The sequence below is a fragment of the Mercenaria mercenaria genome, chromosome 1 (assembly GCF_021730395.1).
Source record: "Mercenaria mercenaria strain notata chromosome 1, MADL_Memer_1, whole genome shotgun sequence".
Classification (NCBI taxonomy): Eukaryota; Metazoa; Mollusca; class Bivalvia; order Venerida; family Veneridae; genus Mercenaria; species Mercenaria mercenaria.
Window position 1 is genome coordinate 106,204,864 of NC_069361.1, and position 19,681 is coordinate 106,224,544.

The following is a 19,681-nucleotide window of genomic DNA, read 5'->3' on the forward strand; positions in this document are numbered from 1 at the left end:
AAGCATCCCGTCTGTTATATTATTCCACTACATTTTCTATTAGTTGCGATGCATGTTATATTTATGTTCTATGCACCTGATATTTTCAGGATTTTTCATACTCAATCAAATCAAGAAGTGCAAACTTTGAAAAAATACTTAATTATAAACGAATCACAGAAGAAGAATAAAACAAATTATTGTAAATAAAAATGAAACGAACTTCTCAAAGTGATTGTCCACTAATGAAACTGTTTGCATAAAACATTGCACTTCCATATTGCATTAAAAATACATTATGGTTGTAAATCATGAGATTTTAATTGCTAGCTGAAGGATTTTTACAGTTTCAATCAAACAGACGAAAACACATTTCTCATACATTTTTATTTTCTTTTATGTGGAATCGTAATTAGCATTTAAGAACTATATGTAACAGTATTTTCACAATTTTTGATGATGTAACATATCGAACGCACACACAACATTTTTGGAAAGAAAAGTCTGGTAAGAGCTCCGAATTTTAAACCAAATGTTTTGTGACTGCAAATTATATCTACGCACTAGATGTCCCGTTTGTTCACCGGCTAAAAATAAATATGTTTTATCTATTTATTTTTCATTTTCACGGTCTCAGCTTAGATAGCATTAGGAGTTACCTCCTTTGAACAAAGTAGTGGGTCTGAAAACAAACTAAATTCCTCAGTAAAATAGAAAATTCCACATGTCCCCCACCGCGGCAAAAATGAAAATGTTGCAGGCTTAGTTTGATACAGCCTGTTCATGGACGGTAGTGGGAATGCATGTTACATCCATGAACCATGCGGCAATTTTTGACGTCATAATTAACGTCATAATGCTCTCTTATCGGCCCGCGCGTCTTTCGTTTACTTACAATCAAAACCAGCCATATTAGAATCGTATATTAATTACATAAGTATCATTACTCATTTAAATGCTGAAAATAAAATCTCTCGTTTCTTAATAATATTCTGCGAATCTTCTTTCCGGGCATCATTGCAGGGTATAAAGTAATAACTGCGCATCAGTTAATATGGCAGTTTGACAACATTACAAAAATAAAATATGATAGATCTACATTGTAAAACCTTCAATATTCATAAGAAAATATGCATATCATTTATTGATATTTTGCAATCGTCAAAATATTTCATTAATCCTTTAAAAGTAAAATTTATCAATTTTGCTCTGCCACAGTTTATGTTTTTAGTCTTTTTGATTTTAGATAATGTTTTATCCATTTAGATATTCACAAGTTGTATTCTTAGAATTACAAAGTTTACAGTTACATCCTGATGCATCGAAAACTTCGTAGTGTCGGTATTTGTCCGGGAATAACGGATGGCAATAACGGAGTCGAACTTTTCTCTTAATTTCTCCTGTATACGTACATACCGGATGGTAGCTAATTCTATATGGTATTTTGTAGTCTCCATACTGAAACAATAACGGTAAAAATATAATAATGTAAACGGCGTTATATTCCCTTAAAAATAAGGTAAAGCTGCACCTCATACAATTTGTTTTTGACATTGAAGTAAAGCCTGTGACATAATTGTTAGAAAATACGCAAGGTTTTCATTCATATTATGCTTCATTTCTTCTGTTATACTACAAGTGCACACAGGTTTTATATCTTATACACGTTACTCCAATATTGGTATTTGTTCCAGTCTGCTAGGTTGTAAATATTCCGTATGTAAGTCTAAAACTCAATCGATTTAAAGCCTTTGTTAAATACATGATGATAACCAACTAACACATTTTATTTCAGTTATGGTAGTTTATTTTAATAAATTGTAGAAGTTGCCATATTTTGCTTGCCACGTTAAAAAAATGTAGTAAAACTATAAATAAATATATCTTTTACAACAATCATTGACGATTCTATATGTGCAGGTTTTTCTCTTATATTGCACTGTTTTATATCCTTTATCTAAAACTGTGTAAAAATTACTTCAAAGTCAGTAAGCATTACCTCAAATGAATCGCAACGCCCCCAACATGAATACACCTTGACGACATCCCAGCACGAAAGTCTTTGTCCATTCAACACTAAAGTTTTTGAAGCATTAAATTTATACTCTCTTGGATGACATCCTAATATTGTTTCCGTATTTATCATAGCTTCTGTAGCAGACATGTAACATGATATCACGGTAACTAAAAACGCTAGACTCATTTCTCTGCACATTGCTGGCTTTGGAGTAGTCAGTTTGTGTTTATATGCATCTGAAAAAAATAAGTTAGATATGACTGTATTTATTCAAGTTGATTAAGTATACATTTTGTCAACAAATTAGCATTGTATCCCAAAACACCTAGAATCTACCCAAAACCATTTTGTGTTTAAGACATGTTTGCATGTGCAAAAACGTAATTCAAGCAGTCCGCTATAGAACAAACTTTTATTTAGATTGTTACACTTTAGTTGCTCTTTTCTCGTTATAAAAATATACAAATTACTTGATGATTTCAATGTGAACCTTACACTCACAACAGTATACAATAGTTCGACTAATAACCATTTCGGGCAAAGTCATTGATTAAAAAACACTGGTGAACGAGTGTTTATTAAATTCATTGTTTTATGCGAATAGATCTATGATGAGTAAGCTGTTATTTCTAAAACGTATAAAATACTCTCTGGTGAACGAGTGTTTATTAAATTCATTGTTTTATGCGAATAGATCTATGATGAGTAAGCTGTTATTTCTAAAACGTATAAAATACTCTCCAGAAAAGTGAAAACATACATTTTGTCTAGAAATCAAAGATATCATATGCTGTAGTAGAACGTGCTTTGGTCAATAAACTAATTTTTATTTTTTGGTTTTCAGAGAACGTTAAAGACATGAAGTAACAAAACATGAGTGATTTACATGCACTTATCATGAGATTTTTCACGTCAGTTTTGTCATTCTGTCAATGTTTACCTTGTACATTCTTTACTGTTATTTAAATAAGAAGTAAAATGTATCACCTTTTACAATCATACCTTACGTTCGTAATTATTTGCTTTTATGCATGGGATTTTGTTTTTTTCTTACCTCATTATATTTTATATTGAGGAATGAATATTACTATTAAACAGAAATCTGTTTATTCGAATATTTTTTGCATGGGCTACTTGTTACAGATTTACAGATCATTTCAAATGCTAAACATATATAAAATTTAAATGAACCGCACGTCTTTTTCGAAAGCTCTAAATACGTTTAAGTGTTTCCTTAGTTATCAAAAATAATCAGTTGATTAAGCACCTGATATATAACTGAAATAGAAAAAGTATAACCGGTGTTACTCGATAGTTGCTTATAAAAGTGTCTAAGCTTGTATTGTGAATCAAACAGTATTAAAATAACCAATACTTACCCCAGGAGTAACTATGCTTCCTTTATCCAAAATCCGATAATTATTACGATGATGTCTTACAGCCAACGATGAGAGAAAGTCTCTTAATACAACCTTCTGGAACAATATGCTTTGTAAGTTTTCCCCTATCCAATTCATATAGCATTTCTCTTTCAGTGTCACCATCGGTTATTTATTTTTTCATTATGTGCGAGACTTCCTGAACATTACTACGTTATTTGACATTCATTTCTGTATCAGAGGGCGGGAAATGCATTCATTTGATATACACATATTTTCTAGTTTTATGCTAAGGAAATGAGATATATTGAATGTTTTCTTATACCTTCACAAGATAATATAAATGATATTAAGAAGATCTTATACATTCAGAAGATTTTCTAAATTTAACAAATATGTAAACATGTAGTCAGAGAATATGTCAACCGGATAAATGGCTTTGTTTCGAATATATTATATAAAATGTCTAGTCGACCTAGATTCTTTTTATTAAAGGATATATTCTTGAATTTACAGGGCTTTTGCCTAACGTCAGGAAAAACAGCAGGCAATGACATGTGCATTTGTTTCTATATTCTTAAAAATAGTATTCTATGCATTGTTGGTTTAAAGTATTATGACATATCATTGAATAGCCAACAATGATACGCTTTATCAATGTAAAACCTATATTTCGTAGAAGACATGACATCAGGTAAGTTAGTCTACTTTATGAGATTTATCTTAGGGACAGATTTATTTCTGAATTCATCAAAAGAGGTAACTAAAAATGATATGAAGCAAGCCAATTATATGCATGTTAAAATCGCGTATGCAGTAGATATTTTATTAATCTTCATACCAATCCACATTGACTTGCGAAAATAGACATGAAATTAAATACAAACAAGAAATATCTTTAAAAATTATGGTCGGTGAATTGTAATAAGGAAAGAAGTTTATGAATTTTTCATCTAACATTCATCTTTCATCTAACATTTTTCAAATTGCAAAACTAAACACCGCACTTTAACAATTTAAATGGTTCTCTTTTAATTTTTCGCAAAGGTTTCTAAGGTTGCAATTTTGTTTCGTTTATCCTTAGACGAATAATCACAGCAGTAGTTTGATGAAGATTCATGAAGCGGTTCACGAGAAGAGGTCATTAAATGTGTTTATATTTTTAGCTAAATTGGTCCCTATCTCCATTTGTAACAAAATAGCAGGAGACCTTACGATATTGTTACACATCGAGTTTGATAAAAATCCATTAGATTTTAGTGGTTAATGCCAAGAATGGCATATCTACTTTAAGCTATAGTGGTCCCTAATAGGACCCGAGTTCCTATATAAATAAATTTGGAAAAGGACCTTATAATGATGCTCCGGGCCAGACCAAGTATGACAAAGATCCACCAAGCTGTTCATGAGACGCTGTATAAAGGCATTTCTAGTTTTAGCTCTAGCAGCCCCTAAAAGGGGTCAAATGTCCCAGTAGAACTAAGTTGGCTGCGGGCCTAATAAAGATGCTACAAATCAAGTTTTATTAGAATACATGAGAAAAAATTAATTAAAGGATTTTTTTATTTATTGTTTTTATTTATTTCTAAAATAGGCCAACTGATCCCGCTTTAACAAATGCATATTCGCTATTCATGGATCTTTGGACAATGACGTCACACCTATAAAAAGAGAAGGCCAAGCAAAACATACAATTGTAATTATTTCAATATTTCTGTTTCATAAGCAAAGTTTGATCGTAGTCATATCACATAGATAAATTGTATGCAGCGTACCTTCATTTCAGTGTAATGAGATTCAGTCATTATATAGCATATATATAATGAAACAGATTTCAACTGAGTTCAACATTTGCATATCATACTAAAGAAAAATATTCATATATAATAAATCAGTTAAATAGTTTATAACAAATATATCAAAGCAAAAAAGTACTCATTTTAATATGCAATCCGAATAAGTCACAAAAGCAAGAAACCTTTTCATATACAGACGACAATTGTAACAAGGAAAATCTTTTAAACGCACTTCTCTACATAAAAGACTCTTATCACAACCTTATTCATGTGATACGCAGACCGTATTTAGCTCTTTCTTTAATTTGATATATGTTGGTATTTGAACAGGTTTTTTATCATATTTATTAAACTTACTTATCATTTTGAGATATATCAATATTCTTGCTAAATATACTGAGCCAAAGTTAGCTTTAAAGCTGTGAACAGCGCCGTTTAGGATAAACGCTTTGTCTACATTTCACTCAGCGTAGCACAATCAACAGAGTGAAAGAAATTGACACTCTCGTCCAATCAGTCAGAGTGTTGCACAAATCTTCCATTTTGATAAATTATCAATAATGCGTTATCAAGTAGTTTGATTTGCAAATTGAAGTCACGTGGTATAGGTAACGAAAACGAATTTAGACGGCGTCGCCGAAAAAAACACTACAGTACAAAAGCAAATGTGCCGAACTGTTATGGACACCATTACATTAAGCCCTTCCAATCAATTGTGACCATCATTGTCATTTCTTTTAACCTGATTGTCTGCTGATAATAACCTTTTCAATACTTCAAATAATGCTAAATAATATCTGTAAACAAAATAAATAAAAATACTTATTGTATAATTCGCTCTGAGAGTTCTTTTTGGATATCAACAGAAATGGACGCGCTTACTTAAAAAATATGAGTTTTGATTTTTGTTTAAAGGCGATTGGATAATATTTGAATTAGACAGTCCCGCCCGTCTTTAACTGTAAGATGCAAGCTTGGTTTTCCTTTTTATTTCTTTACTGTTTTAGGTGTGGTTGCATAATTACATCCCGAGTTCTCGGTACTCCACCTAGCCACAAGCCTTCGAGCTTCACAAGGATTATTAATTGTTTTAATGTGCTGATTATTTGAAAATTATTTAGAAATGTGTTAAAAAACTCAATCAAACCGAGTCTGCTATTATTATTATTGGTTGCATTCTATGCTTTCAAATGATCTTTTTACAGATTTTATGATATTCCTCTGTTTTATGTTTTAGGTCTATCGGACAGGTCAGCCTCCACCAGTATATCTTAACTAGATGTAAGAAGATTTTATTTTTGTGGGGAGGGGATAGGGTTAGGGGGTGGAGGCGGGGTGTATTTTATTTTTGTTTTTCTTCGAAGTATACTGTACTATATTTCTGTTCACTGGTTTTGACAACTGACGTTTTGACTATATACTTTATATTCACTTTCGATTTTAGATGACAAAAATATGTCGAAACTATCGAGAACTGCGATTTGTACTTTATATCTTCGTTCATGCTGTAATGGTAACACTTTTCAGTTATTTTGAAAATACAATCATACTCCCCATCGAAAAGTGATGGTATTCTGCTTTGCACCTGTCGGTCTCATCGGTCCGTCCGTCGCTCCGTCCGTCGGTAGACTGAACGGTTTCTTCACAATAACTGGAGATGCACATAATCCAGGACTTTCAAACTTAGTTGATTGATTTGGTTGGTAGATGACTTCTAATGTTTTGGGATCAGTAGGTCAAAGGCCAAGGTCACAGGGGCTCGAATTTTGAAAACGGTTTCCGCCCTATAGCTTGAGAACCATTTGCTCTAGAACCTTTAAATTTGGTATTTGCTTGAGGTTATAAAGTAGATGGCCCTTTGGGGTCAGTAGATCAAAGATCAAGTTTACAGAGGCCCGAACCTTGAAAAACGTTTCCGCTCAATAATTTGAGAACCATTAGATCCAGAACCTCCAATCTGTGTACTTTTATTGGGCTTATGAAGTAGATTCAGTAGGTCAAAGGTCAAGGTTAAAATGAACCTTGAAAAAGTTTCAGCCCTAAAACTTGGTAACTTCTTTACCCAGAACCTTCAACTTTGACAGCATGATTCGGCTTATAAGGTAGATGACCTTATTTGTTCTGGGGTCAGTTGGTCAAAGCTTAAGTTCACAGTGGCCTGATAACTTTGGAACAACTAGACCCTGAACCTTCAAAAATTCTACTTGAAATAAAGTGGATAACTTCTGTAATTCTTTGGTCAGTAAGTCAAAGGTCAAGGACACAGAGCCATTAACCTTGGAAACGGTTTCCGCCATATAACTTGAGGACCACTTCATCCAGAACCTTCAAAATTAGCAGGATAATTGAGCTTATAAAGTAGATGACCCTATTGCTTTTGGATTTAGTAGGTTAAAATTCAATGTCACTGGAGCTCGAAACTTGTAAAACGTTTCCGCTCCATAATTTGAGAATCACTCGACCCGGACCTTCAAACTTAGTTGTTTGATTGGTTTTATGAAGTAGATTATTCTTAAAGTTTATGGGGTCAGTAAGTCAAAGGTCAAGGTCACAGAGGCCTGAACCATGAAAACGGGGTTAATAGAGCAAAGTTCAAAATCACGGGACTGAAAATGGGACAGCCCATCATGGGGGACATACATGTTTTACAAACATTACTTGTTTGATTTCAGCTGCACGGAAAAGGTATTGTTGTTAGTGTGGCTAGTTCCAAATGTTAACAGATGACCTGTTCAACCATTTGCGTATAAAATAAATAGAAAATTCAAATTTTTGTGTGGAATATAGTTTTTATTTTCATCTCATGGTATGAAACAAATCATATTTCACTCTAGGCTACGGTTGAATATTTTATTTCATACAATTCGATGATAATAAACGCTATATTCATGAACAAAACTTTAATATCCTCTGAGTATTTGCTTAAAATGTCAAGTGTTAAACCTAGAAATAATTGGTTTTATGGGACTACGTTTGTCTTCATCTCTTGCATAACAGTTCTTCAATGCAGCTGCAACAGCAGCCAACAGTCAATCTTTAAAAAGGAGAGAAAAAAGGACATGGATGTATTATCAATGACCACTTGATCTAGAACGTCTTTATGTACATGTATTGTATACAGTAACAATAAGACTTTGAAATCTTAGCCATAAATTGTATTAAATTGAGACCTCCGTAATTTTCTTACCTCAAAAATAGGGAAGTTATGGTAAAGGTCTTTTTTGTAAGTATCAACTAGTAGTCCCCACGGAAACAAATTATAGCTAAGAGAAATACTGTTAGGTTGGTTTGATGACCTCAGATACTATTTTGCAATAAACAAGCGATTGCAATAATTGTTCGTAAACTGTCTCATATTCGGGAATACCCGACCCGCTCTATATCAAATATTTTTATACTAACGTATATAATGATAAGCGTATCTAATTATGTATCTAAGCATACTATCTACTTGGAAAGCAGTTTCCTCTGTTTTTCTTAACTTATGAACTTCAAAGACAATTGACATAAAACTGTCTTTTTAAATGCCAATGAGTGAAATGATAAAAAATATTGGATATCACAAGGGAGTGAATAAGTGAGAAAACGTAATTTCATATCCGGGCACATTTATACTAAAGCCTGACCACATTTATGTACATGTATTTATTTGAATTGAAAGCAAGGAGCAAATGTAATTCAAGAAATAAGACAAAACAAAGTTTTCGAACTGGAAAATCAAACTTGTTTATTGTCTTGTTAAAACTGACATATGTTGTTTGGCTGCTTCGGGATAACTTAAAATTCTCCAATCCGGTTATTCTTTCAAAATGAAATGTTTCCTTTAGAACTATTCTTCCTGTCATTTCCTGTCATTCGTTTTCGTTTTCAAAAATGTTGGAATTTTTACATTAACATGAACATTTGCTATGGCAATTAAATCTTTATCTGCCTTCACACTCTTCCCTGGGTCACATGCATTAACAATATTAAAACGTTCAGCAATCTGTCTAAGCATAAGAAATGTGGTTGATTAATCTACCAGGAGTTTATCCACCAAACTTTTTAAAAGTATTTCTGTTTTATATTTTGAATAATTATTTTTTTTTTTGGCTTACTATAGGGCATTCAGTTCCATCAATAATTATTAATTTGAGAATAAATAACATGAAAGAGTTTGGCATTGCCATATACTGGCTTCCCTCCACTATGACGATATAAATATAATCCATGTGCAAACAATATCTTAACACCAGACTTAGAAACTTTAGTGTTCCTTCTTTCCTATATTTGCTGTTTCGCCTTCGTCTATAATCAAAGAAAAAGCCTTTTTATATCTAGGTATAAAATCACGTGTTCAATAATTTTACCATTAAATATTAAACTCTGTGAGTTTAGTAACACATTAAATGACTTAAAAGGAAGAAAGCCGAGAACCTTTGGAACGTATAATTAAAATAAGTAGGTTAATGTTACGATACTTTTAGATCTTTATATCATGTAAAGATCTCCGTCCTGGAATTTGTACAGCCTGATTCATCAGAGACAATGTTAACAATATTTATGCATGATCATAAATAAAGAAAATTACTCTATAGCTCTTATCATAATCTGATTTTAGCACTTTTGTGAATTTAATGTAAATAATGGAAATCTTTTATCGATGCATAAGTGTTGAATGTGCAATAACAGGCTTTATTAGGTTATTTTGCAGACTTTAGCGAGACTACAATTGCTTTAAATATTGCCAGTCGCTGTAAATGTGATTCCTTGAGTCGTTAAAATACACATTTCGGCTAATTTAGATTAAAGGTACGGGAAATTTAAATCCGCATGCAGAAATAATGTATTAACGTTTCAAAGGCGAAACCATAGTACAGAGGTCTGTATCATTTTTTAAGAAATGATTTACAGCAAACCGTATTTTAACACTATTTATACACGATGGGGCGTAATAATGTCACGAAGGCGTAGCTATATTTTTCGATTCTAATAAATTAAGATCAAATATGATAGAACTGTTTCTTCTCGCATGGTAGGTCGTTACGCTCCTTTGTTTATACACGCCAGGATCGGAAATAATAATCTTACTTGCGGAAGAGTTCAGTTCGGGCGAAAATGATGGCAACTTATTCTGCAAAGCGAATTATCAACTCAGTATATGTGTAAATAAACCAAGACAGTTGTGAAATGTGAAATTTTGTTTTAAACATGTTATTAAGCAAACTAGTTGATCAACTTTGAAAGCGCTATTTCTAGATGCATACATATTTTGACACAAATTAGTATAGGAATGTGAGAAATAGCGTATGCATAAAAGTTAAATTTGTCTTCAAGATCAGAATATCAAATTAGAACAAAACAAAAGCATCGAGCAGCAGATTGTGACACTATTAGATCAATATATGAGCCGTGCCATGAGAAAACCAACATAGTAGGTTTGCGACCAGCATGGATCCAGACCAGCCTGCGCATCCGCGCAGTCTGGTCAGGATCCATGCTGTTCGCTTTCAAAGCCTATCGCAATTAGAGAAACTGTTAGCGAAAAGCATGGATCCTGGCCATACTGCGCGGATGCGCAGGCTGGTCTGGATCCATGCTGGTCGCAAACCCACTATGTTGGTTTTCTCATGGCACGGCTCATATGTTTTCAAGCCTAATAAATCATAGTCAGGTCATAAACATAGAGAGCAAACAAGCAAAATAATAACAGTCTCAGTTTGATTGAGTCTGCTCATGAGAGGAAATGATATGTGCAACACCCCTCACACCCCATAGCTTATCTGGAATTCTAAGCGAATGCCCTTCCCAACAATAAAGTTATCCTTGTCATTTCTTATTAGCTAATTGTCTTCTGTTATCTTAACAAGACTTTGTTTTGCCTAGAGAATATAGTTTATGTGATTACTCAGATAATTATGCCAAAACCCTTCATAATAATCATATAATATACTTCTCTCAAGGGAAATATCGCCGTTATCACGTCATTCAAATGAAAAGATTCATGACTTGTTATTCGGTAAATTAGATTAAAAAGATAATATTTTGTGTTAAGGTTTATCATTATATTCGTACACATATAACATATTTATGATCTCGTATCATGACAATGACTTATCTGTAAGATGTAGGAAAAATAGTACTGGAATACAATAAATGTCAAGTTAAAAGTCAGTGAATGGCAGTAGAATAACTGAACTGTGCAAATTATGCTATACTGCACCAAAAATGATAAAATTTTATTTATACGTTTAGAAAAATTGCGCACAATGGCACGACTTTCAGTTTCTCAGTCCTAGCCGTATAATTGTGCGCGTATGAGTCGGGCCTCCAAATTTCTCTGTTCGTATTTTTTATTGCAAAATAATATTCGAAAAGACAGAACTAAACTCCATGTACTGCCTGCTGAAAATGCCAGTGCCTTGCGAAGGTGACATTAAATAATAAATTAAAGATTATGACGGAAACAACTTCAATAATATCAAAGTGTCTATACATAAAGGTTGGCATAAATAATGAACCACGCATTAGAAATGCGAAAAGTAACAGAACAGCATGAAACAATCCTAAGGTAGGAATATGAGGAAGAATGGAGACATAAAATTCCTTTGATTAACGAATAATACAAATATAGCCCATTCTATACACAAGCCTGTATGTGAGGTAAAGGCGCACTGGTCGAGTTAAGGAAAAATGGACGCATTCAGTTCATCAAATAACAAAACAAGTAGTAACCTGATTGGCGATACATGTGGGGTTAATTTCAAGTTTGTGGAATATGGGATCATGCGCACATACTTTTATTGATTGCTTATAAGTTAGGTTAAATGAGGCTGCTCAGTTCCTTTTACAATTAATAAAATCTATAAAAATATTCTTTAGAAGCATAGAATGCAACCAAGCATAGAATGCAACCAAGAGCAGATTCGGTTTGATCGAATCTGTTCATGAGAGGTAATGAAATGTGCAACACCTCTCAATCCCCCTAACACCGGCTTAAGCAGAACACTGTTAAACATATATTGAACGGACTCCATGATCCCAAAGGACCAGAAAATATAACAACACTATCTATCATGTTAACATATTTAAGTACGAAGCAGAATAATCCCAAATATGCATTAGCTTAAAACCATGGATATAAAGTTTTAAGGTTTTAAGGACTGTAACTCCAAAGTGGTGGTTTTGCAATTATAGTTACACAAAGCCGTGACCAGACGTTTCCTTCATCATGTATGCTATTATGTTTGATCACTTATGGTTTAGTTATTCGATTCATTCATTTTTTCATTAATATGTGATATGTGTACACAGTTTGCATTGATCTGGGTTTTTCCTATTTTTTCAATATTGTTTATAAGTTATTCTAATATACTTTTCTCTGTTAAAACACCCTTACGCTAGAATGACGTCACGTTAACTTGAGGTGACGTCAATGTTTTTGTTGCGACCAAGAAAGAGCGCTACTATATTTTATCTACTGTTTTAGATTTAGGGTATATTGGAATCGGAATGATTTAAAGCAAAATCGTGTTTTAACACTATTTATACACTCGGGCGGTAATACGTCGTACAAATAAATTCACGAGGGCTACGCCCTCGTGAAATTATTGAGCCCGAAGTATAACCGCCCATCGTGCATAAATAGTGATACTCTTTTGCTATAAAGTATTTCTTAAATATGTATATGCATTGTCAAGAAGGAAAACTAAAACTTTTAATTTCATATAAACATCATTGCTACATTAATATCAAAATTGGCCCTTCCCACAAGATTGCTCGTCATTCACAAAAGTATACAAATAAAATGGCGTAGTTCAAGACAGTCTTTCATAATTGAACACAAATATTTTAAAAGAACATTAGATAATAGGTAAAATTAATATTTCTGACGATAAAGATAAAACCTGAACAGACACAACTTTGAGTTATTTTAAATAGAACTCGTGAACGAATTCTGTCGGAATGCAAGTTGAACCGTTTAAAATAATTTGAGGCCAAAACGTACGCATAAACCGCTTTACTACGCACAATACTACTCATATGTAATACAAATAAACAATAAACAATATCCGAACCGTATACATATACTCAATGTCTTTGCAGGAGACAGAGCAGCAAACGAACCACGATTATGGGTCCAAAAATCCAGTCTAGTCCCAAATTAACTGCCTGTCATAAACCCTTAGACTCTCACAGTAAGAACTGTTTTCCGCTTTTAATTCGTTGGGGCCTCTGGGCCGTGTGTTTAAGTCGCTGACTGTCACCAATTGGTCCTCGCTCCTGTTGGTTCAAAGATTCGCTTATAATGTACAATTATTTTATGCGAGGATTCCATCCAGCTGAGTTACTGAAAGTTGGTGGTTGTACCTAGTGCCCGTCTACGTCTGAAATCATACTCGTAGGGGCACTGGCGTCTTCCTCCCCCAAACAAAGTCTGTACATGATCATATAAACATAATTAAATCTAGTGGGTGGTGTAAACCTGAAGACAAAGACTGAAATCAGGTCGCACTTTTTATATTGTTCGACACTTAGACGTCTGTTGCGCAACAAGTCAAACTGAATATTTTGTTGGCAAAACCATATAAAAGTCCACCTCAAATAGATTTGTGGCGGTTTACACATTTATTTAAAATACTACAATAACAGAAAAGTATGGTATAAACAATTTTCATACCTGTATTACCCTATGGTATCAATTTGACATACATAATCAAAATTTACTAATTTCATTTCTTTGTTGTGTCGCCTTGCATACAAACTTTGCTAAATAAACAATTACATATCTCTGTGTAGATTGCATTATTGATTTGTTGAAATTATGCCCACTACAATAATTTCTAGGTTAACATGCTTTTTTAAGTCATTGTAAAACGTGCATACTAATAACAAATGGTATTCTGTTTCAACTGGATTCATATTACAATGCAATATATAAATTATCTGGTAAAAACGGTAATGGAATGATAATCATACAAGACAGCAAATAGTTGTATGTAAAAAAAACACACTCTAATCATGGTACAATATGATATTCCCTTCTCTTGTTATTTATCTTATATAAAAAAACTCAAAGCGACTGACCTGCAGAATTTTCGCCAAATCACATATCTGGTTTTAGCTGAAAAACGTTATACAACCCGTGAACAAGCAATAGAATTCATTCTGAATTTTAACAGTGCTTAAATGAAAAGTTAAATAGAAACCAAAACACTGGTGGGGAAATTCATCTTTGCGTATGGGCACCGGAAGGCGATAGTACGGTGATGATAACGCGATAACACGATGGTGTAAACGCGACAGTACGATGGTGATAATGCGACAGTACGATGGTGAAAATGCGATAGTTTTTCGCATTATCACCATCGTACTATCGTATTATCGCGTTTTCGTTATCGTGGTATCGCGTTATCATCATCGTGTTGTCGCATTTTCGTAGTTTCGTGATTTCGCGTTTTCATCATCGTACTATCGAGTATCGCGTTTCATATCAACACATTCAAAGGCGATGGCCCTAATGGAATTCCGTAGGGAATAATTCCCATTTATTATGTTTCTAAAGTGATATTTTAAGTAACTTAATAAGATTCCTGATGGAATCCATCGCCATGAGGGTATGAGAGAAGAGAAGCCAATAGCAATTACACATTTTATGACGCCATATTGTATTATTTGCCCTGATGAGTAATAAACGAAACCGGTAGGCAAATATTAAGTAACTTATGTAATCTTGTTTATTTTTTTCTTTATATATAGATATATATTCATTTTGTTATGGATGTTCTGTGAAATTTACTTTTTTTTTCTCCGCTTGCTTGGCGCTCAGCATTAAAAGGGACACTGGCTTCTCTTTTCTCATACCCTCATGGCGGAATGAGGTGCCGAGAGTGGTTAATACAAGTTGTAGAACTTGCTTCACAATCGACCTAAAATAAAATAGTATAGACTAACATTATTACTTTTTCGCCAATGTTTCTGTAAAATGTTACAAACTAAAGGAACTGTACTTCCTTGAAAATTCAAACTTGACAACGATTTTCAAAGTGACACGTTCAAGCGTAATGGAATTATACTGATCGTGTTTTTCCTGTACAAAATGTCATTCTGAATCTTTCAATTTCTGCTTAAATAAGTAACTCCCACTGAGAAGCCGAAAAGAAACGCTGTGAAATTCGTATTGAGGAACAGAGCAATCCAAGTGCATTACAATATTATATTCATATCATTTACCCCGGAAATGATAATGCACGTTAAGTAAAGTGCATTACTGTACTTAATCAAAGTTTATAATGTGTTTCGTTCTGAAACATTGCTGCGAGTAAGAGTATTATATAAGTACCAGTGACTTTTTGTTAAACAAAAAAAAAATGATTTCGTGATAGGGTGAAAGGTAACTCTAGGTACAAAACATGTGACGTAATGTGCTTATTTATCAGGCCTTATATATCTAACTGTTTACTTGTACGGACAAAATTTAAAAAATATTCTTGTTTCGAGATGCTTGCCCGGTTATAAGATAATTTCAGACCTATCTTTTTGGGTTACCCTCTACAATGACTGCTTACATTAAACCCGAATTATTCCTTATCGCACTCTGTCTACCTGGAATCGTGAAAACAGCTCTTGAACGTTTGAAATTTATGAAAGGATCCGTCTTTTTTGTCTGACAGACGGACTAACAGACGGTTGGAAAGACGGACAATATAAAAGGACATAATGAATTCGTCTCATCATTGCCTCTTCTAGCCCTGTCGGGTCAAAGCGTATTACGCTAGTAGCCGTAAAATGTTGTGCAAAACACTGTTGAGGAAAACAGTATATTTTTTACAAAAACTATATGGTTGTATCTTCTGAGCGCACTTATATCCGCAATGAGATATACTTGGAAATTGCGTATGCATTAAATTAATGTTACTTGACTTTCTATATTTATGCAAAACAAGAAAACATTACAACAGAACAAAAGCAAGTTGTGTTATTAGGAATTTAAAGGAAGGACACATCTGACACATTCTTTCTAATAGATTTATTTTCTGAAATTTTGCTCATTTGGTGACTTTGACGAATAAATTAAAAGTAAACATATAGGTCACGGATTTCGTTTTTAATTTTTTATGCTCATTTTTTACAAACGCGTAACTATCAAAATATGTTACAATGTCTTAATACTTTAATCTCATTCTAATAGTTTGTTTTGACCTTCTATAAAAGAATTTACCTAAACACTAAAACTTATTTGATGAAGAGGTTAAAACAATAAGTTGAAATTGCTTTTATTCCAATCTTTAGTTTTATTTAAATTACCAGTGATGCATATAAAAATATATATTTTTTAAGAAATGTATAGCCAGATTTTGTCCAAAATAAGTTCCTAGATCCAAAACTTTGCAATCTTTTTTAATGCAAAAGGAAATAAAACGCTACAATGCTCATTTTTAAAAAAGATTTGGTTAGAATTTCAGGTAAAATTGCTAGAATACGAAAAACATGGCATGCCATCAGAAAAAAATGGCATTTTCCGGAAAAAAAAGAAATTGGCCGGAAAAAAAACTACCAGATGTGCTTTTAAGCACTTCCCGCCACATGTAGCAATCATTGTCATTTCTTATTAGCTAATAGTATGTTGAGGTTACCGTTACCAGACTTTGTTTTGGCAAGGGAATTTAGTTTAGATGAATAAGTAAACCAATACGACAAAAAAACTTACTAATAAACATATTATATACCTCATGAGAAAAAGCCTTTTTTACAACAGAAAATCAAAAGATTCGTGACTTATTATTCGCTGTAATAATATGATATAATTGACTGTAAATCGTTTACGGGAGATCACTCCGTATCCGTGTGGCAGAGTTGGCAGGTTTGTAGTCGAACTCTGCCGCAGTTTCACTACCGTGGGGATTCAGGTTTATGGCGTAAGCTATTTCCACAGGAGTCTTGCAACGGATTATAATGTCTAACAATACAACTTAGAGCACCTGCACACCCTTTAAGAAAATATTATCTATTCCATTCGAAAACCTGTGGCATTTTTTATCCACCAATCAAAATGTACAGTTTTAATCAGCTGTTAAATGACCTTCATCCCAGATATTACAGGAATTGAAGGTGAAATCAATACCGGCCTCCGGCTGGACAAAGGGTGACAGAAGGTCCATATTTTCAGTTTGGTTTAAAATTATGCACACAACTGTTTCTTTTTGTAATAAAATCAAAATGTAGCTTAGCAAATAGAATAGAAGCATTGCTTTTCAAAACAATCGGAAGCATAGAACGCAAACAAGCAAAATAATAGCAGACTCGGTTTAACTTTTGTAAACATATAAACCCACAAGAACGAGGAGACTTTTTACATCCTCCACATGGCATTTAAAGACTGCCGTTATGACAGTTAATAACACCTATAAAAAGATCCTCTCGAAGCATGGACCGCCACAAAACAAAATAATAACAGGTATGATTGAGTTTGTTAGAAAGAGGTAATGAAATAAAACCGCCTTAAGCGTACTTTTGTATGTATAACTTGATCCCAAAGGACCAGAAAATACAAGAAATTAAAGTCTAAGTACAAATAAACTTAAGGGGTGTCCGTGGCCGTGTGGTTAAGGTCGCTGACTTTGAATCACTTTGCCTGACGGCTGTTGGTTCGAAAGCTTAAGGTGTAGAATTATTGCATATTAGGAAGCCATCCATCTGACTTGCTGAAGGTTGTTAGTTCTACCATGGTGCCTTCTCATGCGTAAAATAATGCTTGGAGGGGCACCTAGGGTCTTCCTCCACCATTTATAGCTGGAAAGTCGCTAAACGACCTATAATTATGCGGTTTGACGTTTAACCAAACAAAACAATTTACACTCACTCTACATGTGCTCTTAGTAAACTCGACCTACTGCAGAAGCAACGAGGTAAAATGTTAAATGTTAAGTTACAACTTATATAATTCTCCGAAATAAATTTTAATAGTTATGCTACCCACGCTTACATTTTTCTGAAGCCAATGTCAATTGTAGTAAATATATCTATGACATAGGAAACTATTACAGGTTCAGCGCAGTTATCTGAACATGTAAATTTAGCCTAAAGATGACACTTTCCAGCGTAATTGAACTAATTTAGGACTGTTTCATCGAAGTTACTGTCATTAACGATTATTAAATTTCTGCGTGCATCAATCAAGAACACTGCCCTAAAACTAAACTAATATACAGAAATGTATTACGTCAAAAAAGAAAAATATTGTAATTCCCGGAGGTGTTTTCCGCATTTAATTTCTTTTAAGAAATCTCAATTGCAATTAGGAATGACATGAAACGGTTACCTATGGAGATATTGCGTAAATTATCACGGTATCTTGTTCCATAAACGTTATTCCTCTCATGTTGATACCACCATGGGATCTTTAAAAGTCAAAGTGACATTCCGATGAAAAATATGTGTGTACAGGCATATGATTCTAAGAAGCTGTACCTCAGAAGTTCCTGAATTCTAACTTCGCCCCCTGGATGTCGTGTTATCATGGACGTTTGAAAGTGGCTTATTATGATATCAGACAAAAATACATTACACGATCCTATTTTGTTAAACCAAGCGTTAAAATGTAAAGATCTGTTGAATCCTATAATAAAAACATACCAAAACCTTGCATTTTCTCATAGAACTGCAATTGTTTGTAATTAATTACATTTCATTCTCTCAATAAAGTAAGAATATTTTATTATCGCCATTGTGGCTTTGTATATTTGTATTATTTATGTTTATGTGATGATTTTTTTTATTTAATTTTTACATATACAAAGCAATACACAATATTCTAAATTTCAATATTCTACATATTTTTACACTTTTGTACAAAATGAGATTACCAATCTTATTATTTGACAGAAAAGTATTGAAATCAGCATTGCTTATAGAGTAGAGAAAAAAGTAATACAAGAATCAGGAAAGGAGAGTAGAAGAGTGGTGTCGTTTATGTGAATTTCCACTTTGAGCGTTGTTAATGTGTTACGAAACGAGTATTTGTATGTATATATTCTCTGTTAAATACAGATTTATTGAAAAATAAATATATTTATGCAAGTACGGGACGGTACGGGTTTTAATATTATTCAATTGCGGAGCACGAAAAGCTTACGCGCAAATTCGCGACTTTCCAGTTTAGCGCCACCTGGCGGATAACAGGTGCTTGAAAAACAAAATGGCGGCCTATGGGGTCATTTCCTGAAAGTGTTTACTTTGATTATTAAACTATTGTTTTCAGACACCTAGAGTATTCTCGCTATTATCTACGACACAAACTTTGACAAAGGTAAATATTTAGGCTAATTTCTGTATTAAATTTAAGTTGACATTATGTTTTTTTCCCGAATGAGCAACTTCCCGGTGTAATGCTCCGTATTGAGAAAGTGGGTGGGGTAATGTAAACAAACGTGTTTCTAGCAAGAAAGCAGGCAAATTTATGAATAAATACCCAGAGGCAGTGCCAATAATTAAGGTTTTACTTAAAATGATCAATTATACATTATATTTGA

General features: G+C 33.4%; 1 long non-coding RNA gene across 1 annotated transcript; it reads right to left on the reverse strand.

The window, feature by feature from the left end:
* Positions 1–349: 349 nt before the first annotated feature.
* On the reverse strand, positions 350–3,571 carry LOC123545331 (uncharacterized). Its single transcript, XR_006685319.1, has 3 exons — positions 3,376–3,571; positions 1,979–2,232; positions 350–1,437 (listed from the first exon to the last, which is right to left on the reverse strand). It is a non-coding gene; the product is annotated as an uncharacterized LOC123545331 (long non-coding RNA).
* Between the last annotated feature and the right edge of the window lie 16,110 nt (positions 3,572–19,681).